General features: G+C 48.0%; 1 pseudogene across 1 annotated transcript; it reads right to left on the bottom strand.

The window, feature by feature from the left end:
* Positions 1-10,300: 10,300 nt before the first annotated feature.
* Positions 10,301-12,004, bottom strand: LOC116562232 (annotated as a pseudogene). Its single transcript, XR_004273839.1, has one exon. The product of XR_004273839.1 is annotated as an AP-3 complex subunit delta-1 pseudogene (transcript).
* Between the last annotated feature and the right edge of the window lie 10,490 nt (positions 12,005-22,494).

Below are 22,494 nucleotides of genomic sequence, written 5' to 3' on the forward strand. Positions count from 1 at the left end.
CTTGTGTTGGTTCACTTCTGTGTCACAGCAGCCCCATGTCTCTTGCCGAGAGTAAGGCTAAAACTGATCCAAATTCGACCTACATGTCAGGTCTCCTATTCTGATCACCAGCGCAATGAGCTTCTGTTTCCCAGGGAGAACGATCTCCCAGACTCTGGACACTTAGCTAGGATGTTAGGAGTTGATGTTTTCTCTCCAGCGCTTCGTGTCTCAACATCAGTTGCATTCACTTGTGCCCCAGGGCTCCCAGCGGAGGTATCTGGGTCTGTTCCTGTGAACAGCCATCTTGAGCAGTGAGCATGGAGGAGACGGTCGAAGGGGAACTGCACAGACCCCTGTGAACTGGGAGATATGCCATCACCATGGGGTCAACATGGTGGCTTTGAAGAACATGGTAGAGACACATCTCCAACCACAGGCCACAACAGGAAGTTGTGGGGCACTTGCCATGTGCCCCGTATGTATCAGATAATTTGCAAGGTGCAAGCCTGCTTGCCCTTGAGGAGAAAAATATACTTACTTGAAATTCTGCACAAGTTTAATGTATAATACATACTAGAAATACATACTTAAAGTTAATTTATGGAGTGTAGACCAGAGGAGTGTCAAGAACTATGAAGGGTCTGAGATTTGACCTTGCTTTTCAGCCAATGAGTCAGCCTGCCAGGGTTTCATACATGTTAGTGGAAGACACAAGACTCCTGGGTCAGAGACCATAGACTACTGCCACAGAGCAAGAAGCATGAGCTTAGCATTTGTATCAGATCCTTTTGCCGTCCCTACAGCCATCCAAGTTTATGGGTGCGGGGCAGGTGTGGTGTGCACAGAGTGGATCTTTTTCACAGCTCAGGAGCCCTGTGCTTAGGGAACCCCAAATCTTATAAGGGGACTGCAAGCAAACATGCCTAATTGCCCCAGAAGGAGACTTTATCATACTGGTCAGTGAAGAAATCTGCACTGTGGGGCTATCTAAACATTTTTGAAAACTTGTCCCGAACAGAGACCATGAGTGCCCTGCACATAGGAGACCCATGGAGAATGGGGGAGTTAGGATTGCAGATTACAGAACTGCAGAATCATCTTCCGAGGAGATACAAAAATCTATAAACAAGATGTTATAAATTGAGGAAGACTTCTCCTACCTGAGAGGAGAAAGGCACTTCCAGATGATTGAGGAGACACGCTGTGATTTCTCTCCCCACACTTTCCCTTTCTGCATCTGTTTAATTTCATGCCAGTAATCCATGGGTAGAGATTTCTTGAGCACATACCCGGTGGGGGAGGCAACGCTCAGAGGATATTGGGTGGAAGAGGGGAATCGACTGGAAGGTGTCATTTTCTTGAAAGTGATCTAAGAGGTGGCTGGAAAATCCGCTGGGGCAGAGGTCTTTAAGGGGCCTCCTTCTCAATGAGAAGCAAGGGAGGAATTGAGCCAAGAAATGCTCTCGCAGCAGTGGAAACTGTTCCCCCGGTCTGTGGGAAGCCTGGAGTGGTGATGCCAAGAGTCATGACTGCAGCCAGCCGTCAGCTGTCTAAACTAACAGAGAGGTGTGCCATCCCGAGGAGAGAACAATTTGAAAGCCCTGCTTCTTCAGGCTTTAAGAACACCCTGTGATTCCAAGCAAGTTCTGCTTTTTCCATAAGGAGGAGAGAAACCAACAGAGCAGCACGTTCCCTTTGAATTTACAGGATGACATGTTTCTGGAGCCTGTGTACCCAGCATCGTACCAGGAGGTGCCAGATACCACCGGATAAAAAGGATACATTTCTCTGCAGCATCAACTTTTTATCCACCTGCTCATTCACTTATTCAACAATGAATTTATCCACGCATTTGACAATCAGTTCACTCAACGTAAGCTAAATTCACATTAACTTTTTTCAAACACTGCTAGGGATGTTAAAAATATTTCCCACTAGTTTATGTCTTCATTTATTTATTCAGCAAAACTTTCATCAAGCAACTGCTATGCACAAGGCATGGTTCTAGGTATGCAAATAAATGAGTAAGATAATTTTAAGAAGGGATAAATGTAAAGAAGATAAAAGTGGCCAGGGTTGGTGGCTCATGCCTGCAATCTTAGCACTTCGGGAGGCAAAGGCAGGCAGATCACTTGAAGCCAGGAGCTCAAGACAAGCCTGTCCGACATGGTGAAACCCCATCTCTACTAAAAATACGAAACTTAGCTGGATGTAGTGGTGCATCCCTGTAATCCCAGCTACTCAGGAGGCTAAGGCAGGAGAATCACTTTAACCCAGGAGACAGGGGTTGAGTGAGTCAAGATTGTGCCACTGCACTCCACCCTGGGTAACAGAGCCAGACAAAAAAGCAAGCAGGAAGGAAGGAAGGAAGGAAGGAAGGCAGGCAGGCAAAGAAAGAAAGAAGTGAGCAAATTAAAAGAAGGGACTGCTAAACTAGATGGGTAGAGAGGAAAGGACATTCTAGTTGAGACCTGAATGACAAAAAGGAGCAGGAGGTGAAGTGGGCCGAGGGTGGAAGAGAAAATCAAGTGCAAAAGTCCTGAGGTCTGTGAAGTTCCAAGGTTAGGAAGGAGGCCAGTGTGCTTAGAGTGTTGGGAGCAAGGAAGTGAAAGGCAAGAAACAGCAGAGAATTGTAGGAAGAGCCCCAGTGTGATGGGAAGCCTTGGGAGAGCTTTCATTGGGGGAGTTATTTGATCTGATCTGATTTATGCTTTACATAGCAGCCTGAGCAAGAGAGTAGGCGGGGAGCCCAGTGAGGAGGCTAATGCTGGCTTATGTGCACTCTCCTGTGGCATTAAAGAACTTGAATGGAAAAGCTGAATGAGAAGCCCAGGCCTATGTCAACCCTGGGTTGCAGGTGGGAAAGCACCTGCAGCTTGCATATGTGGGGCAAACACACCCTAGACATGGGTAGGAATATATGCCAGCATCCTGAAAGGGCGACAGCAACCTACAGGTCATCAGTGGACTGCAGCTGATATGTATGGGAAAGCTTCAAGCCGGGAATTGGCCTTCTAGAAAGAAAAAAGGTGGCCAGGCGTGGTGGCTCACACCTGTAATCCCAGCACTTTGGGAGGCCAAGGGAGGTGGATCACCTGAGGTCAGGAGTTCGGGACCAGCTTAGCCAACATGGTGAAACCCCATCTCTGCTAAAAGTACAAAAAAAACCACAAAACACAAAAATTCACTGGGCATGGTGGCAGATGCCTGTAACCTCGGCTACTTGGGAGGCTGAAGCAGGAGAACCGCTTGAATCCGGGAGGCGGAGGTTGCAGTGAGCCAGGATTGTGCCATTGCACTCCAGCCTGGGCAACAAGAGTGAAACTCTGTCTCAAAAAAAAAATAACAAAAAAAGAAGAAAGGAAAAAGGAGAGGAGAGGCGAGGAGAGGAGGGAAAACTTACCCATCAACCTGCCAAGCTCTCCTCTCTGTCTTAGCCCAAGCCCAGGACTTCTGATCAGAAGCAACACTCTAACTCCATGTGTACCTTTGTACTCAAATCTGCCTGCCCAGGCACATGGCAGTTTAGGGGTAAGAGTTAGCAAAGAGCAGAAGGAGAAACCAGCCACACACATCACTGCCAAGGAACGCTTGTTGAAACCTACCATGTGCAAAGTGTAAGAGATGAAAGAGATGCATCTCTTGGAGATGCAACTGCCCCCCTGGAAGAGGTGGTCTGGATAGAGAAGCAGGGAAGAGCCATCCCCAGATGACATCCCAGGCTCCTGCAGTCCTCATCCTCCAGGCAAGAACTCCAGCACTGTGTATGGGTGGCCAGGCTGGTGCAAGCCAGCTGAGGGTCAGAGGCAGCGTAGGGAGTGGACCCAGAGCCTGGCTTCCCAATGAGCACCAACCCCTATGTGGGCACTAGAGCAGACCCACTGAACCCTCCAGGAAGTGAGGCCTGACTGGAAGGGGTGGACACCACCCCCTGCTCTGTGGTGCAGGCCACAGCTCGTAGCTCACCAGGCCAGCCGTGCCAGGTCAAGGCACAGGCCCAGCCTCCATCGTCTACACATTGTTTGCTCCCTAATTTGTTTCTCATTGTTCTCTCCCTAATGAGTCCTTTCTAGCCTGCTAAAGGGCCTAAATTATTATTTTACTTTTCCAGGAAAATTGCACAATTTTGTGAGCACACTGAGGCATGTTCAGTATTCCCCTGTAAAATTCCCAGGCAAGGAGGCTGAACCACGCTGGGTTTCTGGGTCTGAAACAATCATCTGTCAGCTGAGCTTTCAGCAGAGTCCGGCAGCCACCTGGCACCCTTGAGTTCTCACCTGTTTGTTCCCTGTGTTAGTCGTGTCTTGTGGTTGCAGACAACAAAAACCCACTCTGGCTAGTTTATGCAAAACAGGAATTTATTGGAAGGGTACCAAGTAACTCACAGAACTGAAAGGGAGTAGCCAGAACCAAGGGAGGCTACATGGCCACCACAATAGCCACATCCACACCAGGTGCACGTCTGGCATGGGCACAAAGGCTGCTGCCACTGCTGGGCCTGCCACTGCCTCCACCACCACTGCCATTGGCACAAATTCCATGGGGTTCCTTAAATCTCTGCCTCACTCACTCCAGATGCAAAGCTCAGGGAGGGAGCATGCGGCTGGAGAGGAGAGGGTCTTGTGCTTGTGCTGAGAGTGTCCCAGCCCTGACTGCTGCTCCCAAACATAAGACGGGCTTTGAGATGTTGAGCTCCAGAAAACATAACAAATGTCCACCGTAGTCACTGACTGTTGCAGCGACATTGGGAAAAATCTTTTAACCACTTTGTGCTTCAGGGTCGTCCTCAGCAAAGATTCATTGAATTGAAATGGCATGCTTTGAAAATATAAACCAGTAAGAAGACCTGAAACCAACCCAAATGCCCATCAATGATAGACTGGACAAATAAAATGTGGCACATATACACCCTGGAATACTATGCAGCCATAAAAAACTGAGTTCGTGTCCTTTGTAGGGACTTGAATGAATCTGGAAACCATCATTCTCAGCAAACTGACACATGAGCAGAAAACCAAACACCGCATGTTCTCACTCATAGGTGGGTGTTGAACAATGAGAACACGTGGACTCAGGAAGAGGAGCATCACACACAGGGGTCAGTTGGGGGGGGGCGGGCTAGGGGAGGGATAACCTGGGGAGAAACGCCGAATATAGATGAAGGGGGAATGAAGGCAGCAAACCACCTGGTTATGTACACACCTATGCAACAACCCTGCATGATCTGCACACGTACCCCAGAAGCTCAAGTACAATTAAAAAAAAGAAACAACCTGATGATAATATTAGGAGAAGTTACCATGGGCCTGAATGACTTGAAACAGCACACGTGGAAAGGTGTGTGGTGCACCTGGATTGGCGGCCACCTCTCAACCCGGGATGGGCCCCAGCCACAGGGGCACACTCCTGCAGCCGGCCCGCAGATCAACCAGACACCGGAGTTACTGGATGTGGATCTTTAAATAACCATGGTTCAAATATTAAAGGAACTCAGTGAAATGGTGGGAAATTTCAGCAGCGAACTGGCGAGTATTTTTAAAAAGGATGAATACAGTAATTGTCATTGAAATTCAATGGCTAGATTTAGCAATAGATGACATAGTCTTTAAGAATTAGTCGAGAATGTCAAAGAAAACATCCAGACTGAAGCATGGAGAGAAAAAAGATAGAAAACACAGAAAAGAACATAAGAGACATAAGGGACGCAGCAAAAAGGGTTTAAAATATGCGTAGGTGGGATCCCAGAAGGAGAAGGAAGAATTAACGGAGAAAAGTCAATATTTAAAGTTATTTAAAACAGATTAAAGACATCAAAGCCATAGATTTGAGAATACTAGGAACTTCAAGCAGGAGAAATATAAAGAAAATGAAACTGAGGCATATTGTAGTAAAGGTGCTGGAAGTGGAAAATGAATAGAAAATCTTAGAAGGAAACCAGCTATTGAGGAGAGAGTGTATTACAGTCACAGAGGCAACAATCAGCTGACCACTAACTTTTGCCAGAAACACTGGAAGACAGAAGACATGAAATCATATCTTCCAAGTGCTGGGGAGAAAATAGCTGACAACATTCTACAGCCACCAAAAAATATTCTTCAAATATTAAGTTGAACTAAAAATATTTCCGGACAACAAGACCTGAGATAATAGGCTACCAGCACACACACACTAAAAAATATTTTTTAGACAGAAGAAAATGACCTCAGTGGAGGCACGGAAATGCAAGAAGAAAGGAAGAACACTGTAAAGTATAAATATTATAGTAGATAAATCCAAATTAATGCTGAATTAGTGCTGACCAGGTACAGAGCAATAATATTAATGTTTTGTAGAGTTTTAAATAGAAAGAGAAGTTACAAGGCAATAATAGTACTTAGGGCAGGAGGAAAGAACTTAAGATGGTATAAGGCCCTTAAAATTCCCAGGAAGTGGTAAAAGACCCAATTCGTATTAGATTGTAGGAAGTCAAGGATACGTGTTGTAATTTCTAGGGTTAAAAAATTAGCATATATCGAACAAGCTAATAGAAGAGCCAAATGAAGAGCAATTAGAAGACAAGATAGAAAAGAAAAGGAACATAAAACGAAAGTAATCCATAGAAAACAAGTAATAAGAGACTTGAGCAAAAGTTACCAGTAATTACAATAAATGTCAAAAAATAAAGAATCAAATTAAGAGATCAACTTTGTTTCAAAATGGATTTTAAAAGACATAACTATACACTGTGTATAAGAGATGCTTCTTAAATATAAGGTTGAAGAAAGTTTGAACATGGAAGAATAAAAATATATAAATAAAATATACATATATATAAATATAAAAAATATAAATAAACTGAACAATAAGAACTTGAAGTTAGATTTAAAGAAGACCTTCCTAACATTTGACAAAGACATTGGAATGACCTATTGTGGAAAGTTTCTTGGAAGTATTTAAGAATGAAAGAAAAGTCTCATTCACCTTCCAGGAACAGAAAGCTAGGAAGGGCAACCTCAGGACAAGTGTTCCTGTCTGTCCATATTTCTATACTGTGCCTGGGAAGAACATGGTTGGTCAGTAAATATGTAATTTATCATTGGAAATTAATTAGTCATTTGTCATATGCCTGTTTATACTGCATCCCCAAGACATATAATTGAGAAAATATGACATTGAAAAGTCCAATATTCAAGTTAATCATTGCACCTTTCCTCCCTACCAATATCCCCTGGCCCTTCTAGCCTTGACCTTTTCATTTCCGAAGTATTCTACCACCTGATCTGGGTCAGCTAGGAAGCCTGCTTAAATCTCTGGCCAAGAGTGAGCCTTTTCTGCCTGGAACCCTGGTCCGTCTTTGGGTTTTTAGTCCAACCATGGTTGCCATAGGTATTGCCCTCCTCAGTGTTAGGGGAAGGTCCCCTCCCATTGCCCACCACCCCACCCACCTTCCTGTGGCCTGCGTTTTTAGGCCATTTTATAATCCTGTTCCTTGGCTTGATCCCAGGATGTTGAGTTAATGGAATTCTAATTTCTCCTTGAGGGCCATGTCTCAAATTCTGCAAATATGGCAAAGGACTAACCATTGTTAAATCCAGGTGATGAACAGGAGAGTGTTCATTGTGCCCACTCTACCCTCCTTCTCTGTGCATTTACAATGACTTCAGTGAGCTATGATCAGGCCATAGCACTGCAGCCTGGGTGACCGAGTGAGACCCGGTCCCCTAAAGGAAGAGGAAGGAGGAGGAGGAGGAGGAAGGAGAAGGAGAAGAAGAAGAGGAAAAGGGGAAAGCAGAAGGGGAGGAGGAGGACGAGGAAGAAGAATAAGAGCAAAGAGCATCCCCTAACAGGGCTGTTGTGAGAATCAGAGAGAATGAATGAAAGCTTCTTATCTCACAGCTCCACAAAAGGCATTCCTTATTGGTCGTTAGTAACTGTTTATCATCTGGGCACGATGTCATGTGCACCTGTAGTCCTAGCTACTTGGGAGGCTGAGGCTGGAGGATGCTTCACCCAGGAGTCTGAGGCCAACCTGGGCCACATAGAGACACCACATCTCCAAATACATTCATACACACATTTTTTGTTTCTCAACCCATTTCCCAGTCTTGTCAATGAGGGCAGAATATTAACAATATTAAAGGGTGAGACTGAGATCAAAGAGTTACAGGCTTTTAAAATATGCATAGTAGATCAGTGCAGAGCGGGTGGTTGTATGCTGGAGTCTTTTCTCAACATCTGGAAGCCTGAGTCCCCTTTCGAGAGGCTAAGAGTCGGGCTTGGTCGCCCTCCAGCGGTGATCGGTGGTAACCGCGAGCCGCTGAGCCTCGAGGTGAAAATGCATTTGTTGGAGGGATGCTCATGATGTCATTTTTCAGAGTTGGGTAAGGAGCTTTGTGGTTTTGAGGGCCTCCTTTCCGAGAACCGCAGGTAGCCTGCCAGCCTTGTGCTGACCACCACTGCGTAGAACAGCTCGGAGCAGCACAGCTTGGAGGCAAAAGCCACAGCGTGGCTGGGTGGGTAGTAGGCACTTCGAGACCTTAAGGGAATTTCTGCTGAAATTACATTTTTCTTTTTTTTTGAGACAGAGTCTCGCTCTGTCACCAGGCGCCAGGCTGGAGTGCAGTGGTGCGATCTCGCCTCACTGCAACCTCCACCTCCCGGGTTCAAGCAATTCTCCTGCCTCAGCCTCCCGAGTAGCTGGGACTACAGGCACGCACCACCATGCCCAGCTAATTGTTGTATTTCAGTAGAGATGGGGTCTCACCATGTTGGCCAGGCTGGTCTCGATCTCTTAACTTTGTGATCTGCCCACCTCAGCCTCCCAAAGTTCTGGGATTACAGGCGTGAGCCACCAGCTCGGCCACATTCTTTGAAAATGTGATAGTGATGGAGATGCTGGTCTTTTCTGGAATCTTTTTCATTAGCTCAGGACAATAATCTAACCTACAGAAACTGACAATTTGGCTATAATCCCCCCTAAAAAGGGTAGGATGGGATGCTCGCACAAGCTGTTTAGAGTGAGAGGCCGTGAGGGGATGCCAATGGGAGACAGAAAAGAAGAGAGGAGAAGGAGAAGGAGAAGGAGGACTAGAAGGAGACGAAGAGGAAGAACAGCAGGTACTGACCCTTCACTGTATACCAGGCCCTGTGTTCAGCACTTGACATGGATTTTCTCATTCCCTCCTCATAACCACCATATCAGGTCAGCACATTATTCATCCCACTTTACAGCTGAACACACTGAGGCAGAGAGAGGGCAAGTAACTTGCCCTAAGTCGCATGCGTTTGGGTGGCAGGGCTGACATCTGAGTCCAGCTCTCCCTGGCTGGAGTGCATGGTTACAATCATTGTGCCTCTTTTTTTTTTTTTTTTTAAGATGGGGTTTCACCATATTGGGGTCAGGCTGGTCTTGAACTCCTGACCTCAGGTGATCCGCCCACCTCAGCCTCCCAAAGTGCTGGGATTACAGGCGTTAGCCACCGCACCCGGCTCATCGTGCCTCTTTTAACTGACATTTCTGCTCACCCTCAAATTTCCTTCTACAATAATCCCAGAAGAAAGAAAATGTCCATCCCAAAAGGCTCTGTGTTGATGGATCTCAATGCTGTGGCTGGGGTGTGGCAGCCAGGAGCCGGCCTTCGATGTCAGCATTCCTGAGGTTGGATTCTGGTCAGGTGGCCTGGGGCAAGCGGCCAAGCTTTTCTGAACCTTGGTTTGCTTATATATAAACAGAGGTTGACAGTACCTTCCTCCCAGGATCGATGGGAGGGTTAAATGAATTACCATGTGGGGCTCACAGTGCATACTCAGTAACTGGCAGGCATTGGTAACGGCAGTGTCACAAGCAACGCCCTGCATCCAACACTGCAAAAAGACAAGTCTGGCTGGGTGCACGGTGGCTCACACCTGTAATCCCAGCACTTTGGGAGGTCAAGGCAGGTGGATCACTTGACGTTGGGAGTTCCAGACCAGCTGACCAACATGGTAAAACTCTGTCTCTACCAAAAATACAGAAATTAGCTGTGCGTGGTGTCGTGTGCCTGCAATCCCAGCTACTTGGGAGGTTGAGGCACAGGAATCACTTGAAGCCAGGAGACGGGGGTTGCACTGAGCCAAGATCTCACCACTGCACTCCAGCCTGGGAGGCAGCATGAACTGTGTCTGAAAAAAAAGTCCCTCTCAGAGGAAGACCCAGTTGTATTTGCTGCGGGCCGTGGATCCACACGCTCCTGCTCCTGACTCACCGCTGTTCGCTCTTGCCGAGGAGCAAGTCGGTCAGGAAGCCGCGCAGCAGCCATGGCTTTTAAGAATACCAGAATAAGGATACTTTTAAGAATACTTTTTTTTTTTTTGCCTGTTTTACAACTTTATTGGATCATCTTGACACAAAATCATGACAGCAGCGTGATTATGTCTCTCTCTTCTTTATACAGGAATGTCGATAGCAAATAAATTCTTATGTAACACATCATACAATTTCAAATCCTAGAATCACTGCACAGGATTCTGTAACAGATTACATGCTAAAGTGACAGTTTTCATCAAAAGGAAAGATAAAATTTCATCTCTGAGGAAGGGTCAGTCCTGTGCCCACACTGGCTGTGGGGAGTGAGCGGGGTCCCCCTGCTTACCTGGTGGGGGCTCTGCCGGTGGGGCAGCTCTCACAGGTCCTGCCAAGGGCACTGGGCACACTCCACGCCAGGCCAAAGGCCTGGGTCTGCTGCTCCCAGTCCCTGCCCGGGCCTTCCTGAGGGTGCTGGGAAGGACGCGGGGCAACCGTGGCGCATACAGTGGCAAGCGGTAGACCGTGACCACATGCCCCCACCCCGAACCCAAGCCCTCTGAGAGACACTTCTGCTGACCAGGAAGAATGGTGGCAGAGAGGCTGCCTCCAACCCCGCCATGGTTCTGACTGCAGCCTCTCTGGGTGCCCCGTCCCCTCCTTGCCCACAGCCTGGCATCCCAGGGTCTGGCCACCAGCCCACGAGCACAGTGACAAGGAACAATGGCCGACAGGACTGCTTTCCCACTGCGGGTTCTGGGAGGGAACCTTGGCGACAACGGCCCTTCCTTCCCGTCCCCTGGACACCACCGTCAAGGTGTTTGGGACAAAAACAGGCAGCCCCAGAGAAGGCCATGTCAGTCCCACCCTGTCCACCAAGTGCCCCCCACGTGGTGCCCATAAGGTCCTGGCCCAGGCCAGGAGCCCCTGAAGCCACATTCAAGGACTTGGCCCCCAGCACAGGGCAGGGCATGGACCCAGGCAGGGGAGTCCCTTGCTGATTTGGGGACAAGAAGGGGACTTCTTGCCAAAGAGAGCGGGAAGAGTCACAGTAAAAAAGGATGGTCAGGTAATTTAACGCAACATATGACTTCCAGTGTCTACACAGAGGACGACATGGAGTTAAATTAACACTCAGGCTTGGGTACAGTACACACAACCGATGAGAGGTGAGACTCAGGGCTGCGGTCCCTGGGCGCGTGCTCCGCGGGGTGGGCAGGGCTCGCAGGCAGCTCTCAACACTTGGCCAGCATCGCCTTCATCTCTTCTAACAAGTTGCTAAGCAGTGTGGAGTCGCTGCACTTCCCATCGACTGAGAAAGAGTTCTCACCCTTTTTCACCAGGAGGCAGACGTGGTGGCCCTGGATGGAGCTGCTGTACATGGAGGCGCAGGAGTCCACTCGCTCCATAACAGAAAAATTATGGTGAAAACAGATCTTCGCCAGAAGGTTCTGGAAGGACATCCGAATGCCGTCGACTTTGACTGAGCTCATGCTCAGGTCCCCAGACTCCAGCAACTTGGCAAAGGCGTCGCTGTAGCAGGGCGTGGTGATCAAGTAGGAGCTGCAGCTGAAGTGCAGCCTGAAATCCAGCTTCTCCTGGGTCGCACCCTCGTCGTTCTTGGCAATGAAGGACAGGGTCCCCTTGAGCTTCTGTGCCATGACGATGCTCTGGATGGTGAACACAAACTGGGCTTCGTTGGAGACGCCTGGGGGCAGCTGGAAAGGCATGGGGACGCCATCGTGGACAGTGAGCGCAAGGCCCACCACCTGCGCTCCCTCCGAGACCTTGTCCATTACAGTCTGAACAAGTGTTGGAGGCCGATTACTCCCACAGCTGAGCAGAGCCCCATCCCAGGCTGCAGAAAGTAGTCCCTCAAAGAAGGATGTACCGTATTCTCAGCCACCATCAAAGCCCATTCGTAGGAAATTCAGACCAGAAAATCAAGCTACAGAAAACCAAGAGCCTTCCACTGTTGCAAGTGGCCTAGCTTCTGCAGCAACCGTGAAACCGCATCCAACAGTCCAAAAACAGTCTTCCAAACAGAAGAAGGCCATTCAAACTGCTATCCGCAAAAATAAAGAGGCAAATGCAGTGCTGGCTCAGCTGAGCAGTGAGCTCCAGCAGCAGCTCAAGGAGGTTCATCAAGAACGAATTGCATTGGAAAACCAATTGGAACAACTTCGTCCAGTCACTGTGTTGTGACCCCCCCCCCATGGTTCAAGTGACAGTGGGTGACCTTGTCTGCCAAGATCTTTCTTTCAAATGTTTTGAACCCAACTACTTGTCATAGATGTTTGACTGTGTCAAAAGCTGTGAGCAGCAAATTAAAAAAAAAAAAAAAAAAAAAATTATTGGAGAGAGATCCAAGATGGCTGATCACTAGCAGCTCGGGATTGCAGCTCCCACTGAAAGAGCAGAGAACGAGAGGATGCCACACTTTCAGATCAATTTTTGTTGCTCTCGCACCAGGAGATTCCTAGCGGAGGAGCCCCACGTGTCGCCAGCGTGACTCTTGAGACCAGCGAGGCGGTTTTGCTGCTGCCTTGGAGCGGCGGTTCTTGGTGCAGAGTCAGAAAAGCACCATCAATCTTAAAGCTGCTGTTTTGGCCGGCGCAGTGGGTTGCTCAGATTCTAGCGCCGGGAATCAACAAGTTGGACGTCCATTCAGAAACCCAACTATAAAGACGGTAATTATAAAGACCACAGATGGATAAATTTATAACGAAGGGAAGAAACCAGCCTAAAAAGGCTGAGAATACCCAAAATCAGAACGCCTCTCCCTCTACAGGGGATCACAGTTCCTCATCAGCAACGGAACAAGGCCTGATGGAGAAGGAGTGTGTTCCATTAGCAGAAGCAGGCTTTAAAAAGTGGATAAGAAACTTCTGGGAATTAAAAGAACTTGTTCTAACCCAATGCAAAGAAACTAAGAACTTTGAAAAAAGGTTTGACGAAATGTTAACAATAACACACAATTTAGAGAGGAATATAAGTGAATTAATGGAGCTGAAAAATACAACACGAGAACTTCGCGAACTATGCACAAGTTTTAACAGCCGAATTGATCAAGCAGGAGAAAAGATATCAGAGGTCAAAGACCAACTTCATGAAATAAAACAAAAAGACAAGATTAGAGAAAAAAGGACAAAAAAGAACGAGCAAACTCTCCAAGAAATATGGGACTATGTGAAAAGACCTAATCTACATTTGATAGGTGTACCTGAATGTGACGAAGAGAATCAATCCAAGCTGGAAAATACGCTTCAGGATATTATTCAGGAAAACTTTCCCAACCTAGCAAGGCAGGACAATATTCAACTCCAGGAAATACAGAGAACACCACAAAAATATTCCTCAAGAAGACCAACCTCAAGGCACATAATCGCCAGATTCACCAGGGTTGAAATGAAGGAGAAAATACTGAGGGCAGCCAGAGAGAAAGGTCAGGTTACCCATAAAGGGAAGCCCATCAGACTCACAGCAGATCTCTCAGCAGAAACCCTACAAGCCAGAAGAGAGTGGGGGCCAATATTCAACATCCTTAAAGAAAAGAACTTTCAACCCAGAATTTTACATCCAGCCAAACTAAGCTTCATAAGCGAAGGAAAAATAAAATCTTTTGTGAACAAGCAAGCACTCAGAGATTTCATCACCACCAGGCCTGCTTTACAAGAGCTTCTGAAAGAACCACTACACATAGAAAGGAACAACCAGTATCAGCCTTTCTAAAAAATACCAAAAAATAAAGAACATCAACATAATTAAGAAATTGCATCAACTAATGGGCAAAACAGCCAGCTAACATTAAATGACAGTATCAAACACACATATATTGTTATTAATTCTAAATTTAAATCGACTAAATCCCCCAATCCAAAGACACAGACAGGCAAAAAAAGCCAAGACCCATTGGTATGCGACATCCAGATCCATCACACATGCAAGGATACACAAAGGCTCAAAACAAAGGGATGGAGAAAAATTTACCAACCAAATGGAGAGCAAAAATAAATAAATAGGGCCGGGCGCAGTGGCTCAAGCCTGTAATCCCAGCACTTTAGGAGGCCGAGGCGGGTGGATCACGAGGTCAAGAGATCGAGACCATCCTGGTCAACACAGCGAAACCCCATCTCTACTAAAAATACAAAAAATTAGCTGGGCATGGTGGCGTGTGCCTGTAATCCCAGCTACTCAGGAAGCTGAGGCAGGAGAATTGCCTGAACCCAGGAGGCGGAGGTTGCAGTGAGCTGAGATCGCACCATTGCACTCCAGCCTGGGTAACGAGAGCGAAACTCCGTCCCCCAAAATAAATAAATAAATAAATAAATAGAAAGCAGGAGTTGCAATTCTTGCTGATAAAATAGATTTCAAAGCAACAAAGATCAAAAGAAGCAAAGAAGGATACTACATAAAGATAAAAGGATCAATGTAACAAGAAGAGCTAAAGATCACCCAATACAGAAATACCCAGATATATAAGACTTATAAAGAGACTTGGACTCCCACACAATAATAGTGGGAGACTTACAGATCAATGAGACAGAAAGTTAGCATCGATATTCAGGACTTGAAATCAGATCCGGAACAAGTAGACTTAATTAACATTCATAGAACTCTCCAGTTTAAATACGCAAAATACGCACTCTTATCAGTACAACATCACATGTATTTACAGGTTTAAATGAAATATTGGTTGGCTGCTTGTTAATTATTTTCTTCCCTCATTTTTTTTTTTATGTCTCTATTATTAAACACAATTACAGGCATACCCAGTTTTAGACTGCATTCTAGCCCGGGCAATAAAGCAACACCCCTGTTCTCTCTCCCTCTTCCTCTTCCTCTTTCTTCCTTTCCTTTATTCTTTTTCTTTTTTTTTATTCTTTTTCTTTCTTTCTCTCGTTCTTCCTCTAAAGAAAAAAAAAAAAAAAAGAATACCAGAAAAACACCCCTGGAGCCGGAGGCGGCAACTCACCGAATCCGAACCACTCTAACGAGCTGTGATGTAAAATCCCTGGAGAAGGTGTGCGCTGACATGATCAGAGGAGCAAAGGAAATGAATCTCAAAGTGAAAGAGCCGTTTCGGATGCCTGTCAAGACTTTGAGAATCACTACAAGAAAAACTCCTTGTGATGGGGTTCTAACACATGAGATTGTTTTCGGATGAGAATGCACAAGCGACTCATTGACTCACACAACCCTTCTGAGATTGTTAAGTAGGTGACTCCCATCAGTATTGAGCCAGGAGTTGAGGTGGAAGCCACCATCACAGATGCTTAAGTCAGCTATTTTAATAAATTGGTTACCAGTTAAAAAACAAGACAAGTCAGAGTTGAGGGTTGAACAACAAGATGTGCTCACATGCAGGGCGAGCTTCCCTCTGTCCCTAAAGAGAGAGTCCAGTTCAGAGACAAACTAAAAAGCAGTTGCAGTAGCCCAGTCTCAGCAGGCATGAAAAGAGGTGTGAGGCCTGGGATGGGCGGTGGCCAGCTGCAGAGACCCGTGTTAAACAACTGAAGCAAAGAAACATCAGACTCTAATATGGGGTGGTCTGCAATCCAGGTGGCTCCTGTTACAGCCATAGGTCCTGGGGGTCTCCAGGCCAGGGCAGTGACTGTTGAGGGGCATAAATGTCAAATCTTTTTCCACGTCAGGGACTTGGAGCAACAGTGGCTCACAGGGTTGACATATATAGTTGCACAGTCCATGCACTGCACAATGTCACTCAGCTGAGGGAAGACCCGGAGCTGACATTTGGCATATGCCGTACTTCAAGCCAGGCGCCCTGGCAGGAGTCGACATCTGACGTGGAGGAAGAGGCGCCTTTATTTGACAGTTCTGCCCAAAGGGATCACGTCATTAAAATTTGCGCAAAAAAGACAGTAAGTGCTACCAGAGTCCCTGGAGGTCTAGCAGACTGGGGCTGTCCCGGACAGTCAGCCACTCTGTGGGGCCTGGCTATTGAAGCGACACCATCCCTGTGTCCCATGCCATCACCAGGGGAAAGCTTGATGGAAGGTGCTGGGCCCGGTGGGGAGAAGGGCATCCCAGTCTGAGCAGGTGCGCGGGACTGTGGTGGGCAGGCTCGGTGGGAGGGGCCGTGCAAGAGACAAGGGCAGAAAGACGGCCGTGATGCCTGTGGGGATCACAACAAACTGTGGATAAATGAGCGGCTGCAAGGCAAGAAACGCAAAACTGTACAGAGATCGGTCACCTCCTCATGAACAAAGCGCAGTTGCAATGTGACAACTCCCATTACAACAGAAAAATACTGTGCCTTGGCCACCAGGGGGAAGGAAGCGAAGCTGCTGGCCTGAGACCAGCACCAGCTCGGGACCTCTCCTTCCAGAAATGTGCAGCCCCGGCCCGCCTGCGAGCCCCGAGGCACAGGCTAAGGTGACCCCAGACCTTAGGAGTGCTGGTGGAAAAGGAGGCCTCAGCCCTGGCAGGCTGGGGCAGGTGACAGCAGGCCTCGCTCAGTCGTCAGTGGAGGGAAGCAGAGCCACGTGGTCATGATGGGGCCACTCAGCCTGGGGCTCAAGACCACACTATCCTGCAGCCCCCACGTTCTAGCCTCAGGTTCCACTTCCGTAAATGAAAGGAAGGGTGATATCCACATTAAGGGGGAGCTTTAGAGACTGGAGATAAATGTGTGAACCTGGTGAACACGCAGCCCATGACCGCCATTGTCCTGCAGGGAGGCGCCAGCCTCGTGCCCATGACCATTTAGTGAAACAGTTCAGAGCACGTGCAGGGAAAGGCCAGCACATGGCTGGGGGGCAGTGGGCCATTCAGGACCTTACAGGAGCTTCTAATGGAATTGCATTCTCTGACAACGTGGTAGTGATGGCACACGCCACTCTCCGAGCCAGGCCACCAGCCGGAGTCCACGTTCAGCCTGGAGGAAGGAACTCCGGGTAGTTAGTGTTGGCTCATGAGACCGTGCAGGCCTCTGTACCTAAGCGGGCTTAAAACTTACAAAATAGGCCGGGCGCGGTGGCTCAAGCCTGTAATCCCAGCACTTTGGGAGGCCGAGGCGGGTGGATCACGAGGTCAAGAGATGGAGACCAGCCTGGCCAACACGGTGAAACCCCGTCTCTACTAAAAATACAAAACATTAGCTGGGCATGGTGGTGCGTGCCTGTAATCCCAGCTACTCAGGAGGCTGAGGCAGGAGAATTGCCTGAACCCGGGAGGCAGACGTTGCAGTGAGCCGAGATCGCGCCGTTGCACTCCAGCCTGGGTAACAAGAGCAAAACTCCGTCTCAAAAAAAAAAAAAAAAACTTACAAAATATCTGCTTCTGCTATAGACTGAATGCTTGTGTCCCCTCAAATTCATATATTGAAACCTAACTTCAATGTGTTGGTGATTGGAAGTGAGGGCGTTGGGAGGTGATTAGGTCATGAACGTGGAGCCCTCGTGAATGGGATTAGCACCCATGTAAAGGACACCCCAGAGAGCTCCCTCGGCCCTCCCATCCTGTGAGGACACTGCAAGAAGGCGCCACCTGTGAGCCAGGAAACAGGTTCTCCCCAGACACCCAGCCCGCTGGCACCTTGACCTTAGACTTCCAGCCTTCGGAACGGTGAGGAATAAATGCTTGTTGTTGAGGCCACCTGGTCAATGGCATCTTTGCCATAACCCTGATGGACTCAGATACCTTCTTTGGCATAAAAACTGATAAAGCCAGGGCATCACATTAAAAACAAAGTCCCAGCAGCCACGATTCGCCTGTGGACTATGTGAACTCATCAGAGTGCAGATGTGGGGAGGCAGGGGGGCACCCTTGACGTCGAAAGGCTGCTAACACTTGGCATTTGGCGTGAGCCGCTGACTTCCTTGACATTCTTCACACATTCTCCACTGCCACATTACAAAATGGGGCAGGTGTTTCCCTGAAACCCAAGGGAGACGGCCAAGTCAGGAGCACAGGAGCAGAGACAGAGGTAAGAGTTTCACTGAAGCAAGAGACCCTGGGGTCAGGGGCCAGTGTAGGCTTGAGAGAGGCACAGGACCAGCACTGATGGGCCAGAGACACTCATGTGTGTCAGCCTGGAGCAGGGCTTCATGGTTAATTCACTTACTCCCCACGGTGGTGCTGGTCTCTCTGAGCACAGTCACTCTGACCCCTCAGATGGTCACATAAAGGCAGAGATGGACTAGAATACAGTCTGGAGGCCGTGTACTTGCAGGAGGCAGTGTGGATTTGGCGTGCAAGAGTGCCTGAGGGTGTCAGGGCTACTGAGGCTCCAGTCACAGCCATTTCTGCCCCACTTCCAGGAGGGACCATGGCTTAGTGCTGGCTTCTTGGTCGTGAGCCGGTTCTCACTCTCTTTGCTCCCACAAGAGTCTGGCATCCCCCCACTTCCTCTTACTGCTTCTCTCTCCCCTTCACCTTCTGCCATGAGTAAAGCAGCCTGAGGCCCTCACACTGAAGCAGATGCCGGCACCATGCTTCTTGTAGAGGCTGCAGAACCATGAGCCAGATAAACCTCTTTTCTTTATCAATGACCAGTCTCAGGTATTCCTTTATAGCAACACAGACGGACTAAGAAGATTAGACCAGGGAGTAGGGTGTTATATACAGACGCCTGAAAATGTAAAAGTGGTTTTGGAACTGGGCAGTGGGCAGAGGCTGGAAGACTGGTGGGTTCAAAAGACAAGAAGACAAGGGAACGTTTGTAACTGCTTAGAGATTAATTAAGTCATTATGACCAAAATGCTGATCGAAATACAGATAGCAAAGGCCACACTCCAAAACTTTGGGAGGCCAAGGTGGACAGCTCCCTTGAGTCCAGGAGTTCAAGACCAGCCTGGGCAACATGGCAAAACCCCATCTCTACCAAAAAAAAAAAAAAATATATATATATATATATATATATATATATATATATATATACACACACACACACACACACATACATACACACACAAAAAAATTAGGCAGATGTGGTGGCACGTGCCTGCAGTCCAAGCAAGTTGGGAGGCTGAGGTAACAGGATTGATTACTTGAGCCTGGGAAACAGAGGTTGCAGTGAGTGAGCCAAGATTGCGCCACTGCACTCCAGCCCAGGTGACAGAGTGAGACCTTGTCTCAAAAAAGTAAAAAATATTTTTTTTTAATAAAAAGGCCACACTGGCAGAGTCTTAAGATGGAAATGAGAAACTTATTGGGAACTGGAGCAAAGGTCCCCCTTGTTACGCCCTAGCAAAAAACTTGGCTACATTGTGTCCTTGCTGTGGGACTTTGTGGAAGGCGGAACTAAAGAGTGATGGCCTAGGTTATCTGGAGGAAGAAATTTCTAAGCAGTAAAGTGCTCAGGCTGCTGTGTGATTACTTTTAACTTCTTATGGTAAATTGGTAGAGAAAAGGAAACAGGGCATAAAAGTTTGGAATATTTGCAGCATGGCCATGTTACAGAGGAGGAAAGAGCATTTTCAGAAGAAGAATCCAAGGGTGCTATGGAGCAATCACCTGCTAGAGAGATTAGCACAGACAACGGGAAGCCAGGTACTAATAGTCAAGACAGTGAGGAAAAGGCCCCAAAGGCATCTCAGAAACCTTCAAGGATGCTCTTCCCATCACAGGCTCAGAGGCTGCAGAGGACAGAATTATTTTGGTTTTGGGGGACAGGCCCAGGGTGCTGCTGTCCTATGCGGCTTTGAGATACTGATACCACTCTTCGAATCCGGGCCACTGTGGTTCCGGCTGTGGTTCAAACAACCTCAGGTCATGTCTGGGCACCACTCTGAAGGGTGCAGGCTGTAAGCCCTGGAAGTTTCCATCGGGTGTTAGCCTGCAAACACACAGGACACAAGAATGGTGGAGGCTTGGTGGCTTCTACCTAGATTTCAGAGTTTATATCTAAAAGCCTGGGTACCCAAGCAGAAGCCTATCATAGGGATGGAGCCCTCACAGAGAGATTCTACTAGGGCAGTGCTGAGGGGAAATGTAGGGGGAGTCGGAGCCCCCACACAGAGTCCCCACTGGGACGCTGCCTAGTGGAACTGTGGGAAGGGGGCTGCCGACCTACCATTGTCAGAAGTAACTTGAGACCCTACCTGGAAATGCTGCAGGCACTCAGCGACAACCCATGAGTGCAGCCACAGGGGATGTGCCCAGAAAAGCAATGGGACTAGACTGCCCAAGGGGGGGAGTCCACTCTTCACACCAGTGTGCCCAGGGGCATGGAGTCAAAGGAGATTACTTTTAAGCTTTAAATAAAAGCGTTTAAGCCATGGTGGTTTGCTGCATCTGTCAACCCGTCATCAAGGTTGGAAGCCCCACGTGTCTGCCCTGCTGGTCTCGGACTTGCATGGGGCCTAGTACCCTTTTCTTTTGGCTGATTTCTCCGTTGTGGAATAAGAGTGTCTATCCAGTGCCTCTACCACCATTGTATCTTGGAAGTAAATAACCTGATTTTCATTTAATAGGCTCACAGTTGTAGAGGACCTGCCTTGAGTCTCAGATGAGGCTTTGAACTCTGAAGTTAATGCTGAAATGAATGAAGACTTTTGGGAATATGGGGAAGAAATGATGGTATTTTGCCTGTGAGGAGAGCATGGCATTTGAGGTGCCAAGGGAAGAATGCTATAGTTCGGATGTTTATGTCTCCAAATCTCACGTTGAAATTTGTTCTCCAAATTGGAGGTGAGGCCTAGTGGGAGGTGTTTGGGCCACAGAGGCAGATTCCTCATGAATGTCTTGGTACCGTCCTCACAGGGCGGAGTGAGTTCTCGCTCTGTCAGCTCCCTTGGGAGCTGCTTGTTAAGAGAGCCTGGCATCTCCCTGCCCTCTCTCTTCTCTCTTTTTCTTTTTTTGAGACGGAGTTTTGTTGTTGTTACCCAGACTGGAGTGCAATGGCACTATCTCGGCTCACTGCAACCTCCGCCTCCTGGGTTCAAGTGATTCTCCTGCCTCAGCACCACCACAGCCAGCTAATTTTTGTATTTTTAGTAGAGACAGGGTTTCACCATGTTGACCAAGATGGTCTCGATTTCTTGACCTCATGATCCACCCGCCTCGGCCTCCCAAAGTGCTGGGATTACAGGTGTGAGCCACCGCACCCGGACCTCTCTTTCTCTTTTTCTCTCTGTTGCTTCCTCTCTCACCATGTGATCTCTGCACACCCCAGTTCTTCTTCCCCTTCCCCAGGAACAGAAGCATCCTGAGTTCCTCACCAGAAGCAGATGCCGGCTCCATGCTTCCTGTACAGCCTGCAGAACTGTGAGCCAGATAAACCCCGTTGCTTTATAAACCACCCAACCTCAGGTATTCCTTTACAGCAACACAAATGGACTAAAACACTTAGCAATCAACACTACTCCTCACTGGGGCTCTTCCAGGACTTACTCCTGCCTCACCAGGCCCCACTGGGCCTCCTTTAGGAGAAGTTCTCCCAGTAGCTTCTCCCATCCCACTAGGAGTCCAAGAAAATGGCCGAGGCCTTCAGTGGTGGCAGGGCGTGCAGTGTCACACACAAGGCCACTCGGCAATCTCTCAGCTGAATTGGCCCCAACACAACCAGCTCCCCCTCCCACAGGGCCAAGCCTGCCCTCTCTGCAAACTTGCCGCTCTCTCTGAGGAGGATGCTGATCAGACTCTGAGCTGCTGGAGTGTGGAGTCTCATGGTTTAGAAGGCAGCTTCTGCTTCATCTCACTGCTGCAGCCTCTGCCAATAATGGGACACTACTGAGGGCTGACAAGTGCCTCTGACAAGTGCCATCATTGTTTCGTATGAGTTCACATGAAAATAGCTTCATGTTCTAAGCTGACATGTAGTCACCTTAAGTAACCAAACTGACTTGCTCTGTGAACAGTGACAGTCAGTGCTGGGCTCTTATTCATTCCTTCTTCCCTAGTATTCCGTGGCAGAAAATTTTGTTCACTAAGCCCTTCTCTTCTCCTTGGACACACTCTGGGTTATGTTTCCCAGCTTCCCGTGGGTAGCGTGGTCATGTGACTGGGTTCCAGCCTGGCGCGTAAAACCTTCCTGTGTATGGGTCTCTGTGCAGTTTCCCCTTCTGTCAGATTGTAAAACAAAGAGCATGAAAATGATGTGCGGAAGAGGGGGAGCCACAGGATTAACAATCCTGGGGCCCTGAATCACTACCTGGAGGAGAGCCCTTCTCTGATCTGGAAACCATTTGTAAAGCAGGCTCACCATGCACTGGTTACCAGCTTGTCTGAGTCCAGCAACACAGAACACACACATATGCCACAAGTTACATGAAGTGGATTTATGACAT

Source organism: Sapajus apella, unplaced genomic scaffold, assembly GCF_009761245.1.
Source record: "Sapajus apella isolate SASKATOON/1434 unplaced genomic scaffold, GSC_monkey_1.0 scaffold32, whole genome shotgun sequence".
Taxonomy (NCBI): Eukaryota; Metazoa; Chordata; class Mammalia; order Primates; family Cebidae; genus Sapajus; species Sapajus apella.